A 2,160-nucleotide genomic window follows, 5' to 3' on the forward strand; every position below is an offset into this window, starting at 1 on the left:
ATCTGGCCCACGGCCATGTTATCCTGAACATACCAGATCACATTCGATTCAGGAAGCTAAGCAGATAAAGACCTGGCCAGTACTTGGATGGGAGACCTCCAGGGAATACCAAGTGCTGTGTGACATTCTTTTTTGAGGAGAATCCTCATATCATATTTTTCTAAATATCATTTACATCTGTTTTATCAGACCCACAGATCACCATTTAACACCAACAGTATTTCCTGACAATTACTGGCCCACGGCCATACTATCCTGAATGCGCCCGATCACGTCCGATCTTGGAAGCTAAGCAGGTATGGCCTGGTTAGTACGTGGATGGGAGACCTCCAGGGAATACTAGGTGCTGTGGGCCGTTTTTCACTCAGGAAAATTCCTGTACCATTTTCTTTAGAGCTGACTCTATACTTCGATCCCTTCTGTGACGTACATACATTATGATTCACACATATGTACAATTACAGCAAGAATATTTTCACCTGCTATATCTAGAACCATATTTGTTACAATGGCAATCTAGATTCTCACACTTATAATCATTAATTTTTTGTTCACCCTTCAGTGAATTCTTAATTTATCAATAAAAGTTAATTTTTAATTAAACCAACAAGAGGTAGGATTCCAAACGATCCTCCTCTTCATCATTTAAATTTCAATAATTTACCAAGAGTGCTTCCACACAAGGGTATTTTGTCTTTCTCTTGTTTTCCTCCTACACTCCTAGATGGGCCAGGTGTTTGTGTCGGCCACTTGGGTCGCTTAGCTTAGCCATCCAGTGACCTTGGTGCACCTCTTTTTTTCTTTGCATCATGTGCTGTTTGGGGACTGTTTTTTAAATCTGCCATCCTGTCTGACACTGCAGTGCCACTCCTAGATGGGCCAGGTGTTTGTGTCGGCCACTTGGGTCGCTTAGCTTAGCCATGCAGCGACCTTGGTGCACCTCTTTTTTTCTTTGCATCATGTGCTGTTTGGGGACTGTTTTTTAAATCTGCCATCCTGTCTGACACTGCAGTGCCACTCCTAGATGGGCCAGGTGTTTGTGTCGGCCACTTGGGTCGCTTATCTTAGTCACACAGCTACCTCATTGCACCCCTTTTTTTCTTTGCATCATGTGCTGTTTGGGGACTATTTTTTGAAGTGCCATCCTGTCTGACACTGCATTGCCACTCCTAGATGGGCCAGGTGTTTGTGTCGGCCACTTGGGTCGCTTATCTTAGTCATCCAGCGCGTTCGGTGCAAATTTTAGGACTAAAAATAATATTGTGAGGTGTGAGGTGTTCAGAATAGACTGAAAATGAGTGGAAATTATGGTTATTGAGGTTAATAATACTATGGGGTCAAAATGACCCCCAAATTCTATGATTTAAGCTGTTTTTGAGGGTTTTTTGTAAAAAAACACCTGAATCCAAAACACACCCGAGTCCGACAAAACAATTTCAGGGAGGTTTTGCCAAAACGCGTCCGAATCCAAAACACGGCCACGGAACCGAATCCAAAACCAAAACACAAAACCCGAAAAATTTCCGGTGCACATCACTAGTAAATAGTAAATACTGTTAATGCATGCATGATAATGTACCAGATTAATAACAGCAATGCAGTGTTGAAAATACCCCATTGTCCAGTGCAGTATAACTAAGGTAACAAATGTAAATGTAGAATGCAAGTGCACAGTCTGTAACCTGATCCCTAGAGGCAGAGGAAGGCCCCCATGCAGTGGGGCCCACCAGGGATTTCCCCTGTGCCCCATTGGGTCAGTCCAATCTTGAATACGCATGTGGATTATATTTTAAAATAAGTGATTCTCAGCATATACTACATGGCTGAAATTGAATTAAACTTTTTTCCTAGCACTGTGCATTGTTAGTAAATGTAAGACAACAAAATAATTATTGAAGCTTCAGGATATCATATTCTGTAGTATTTTTGAGAGGTAAATAACAATGTAAATTATTCGGCATTTGGGGATGTCTGCAAAAGACGATTTATTTTAGTGAACCAAAAAATCCATGCAAATATATTTTCCTACATTCCCATGGTAGAGAGCCACATCTACATTTTTCTTCATTTAAATGTGGAGAAGAGAATCATCTATCTCATGAAATTGTATTTACATACTGCATGTTGAGGGAATATGACAAATGAGAGAGTTGCTTCCTG

At 41.0% G+C, this 2,160-nt stretch overlaps 1 pseudogene; it reads left to right on the top strand.

Annotated features, from left to right (window-relative positions):
- The first annotated feature begins 237 nt into the window (after nucleotides 1-237).
- Nucleotides 238-355, top strand: LOC135052023 (5S ribosomal RNA; annotated as a pseudogene).
- Nucleotides 356-2,160: the final 1,805 nt, after the last annotated feature.

The sequence above is a fragment of the Pseudophryne corroboree genome, chromosome 2, assembly GCF_028390025.1.
Source record: "Pseudophryne corroboree isolate aPseCor3 chromosome 2, aPseCor3.hap2, whole genome shotgun sequence".
NCBI lineage: Eukaryota > Metazoa > Chordata > Amphibia > Anura > Myobatrachidae > Pseudophryne > Pseudophryne corroboree.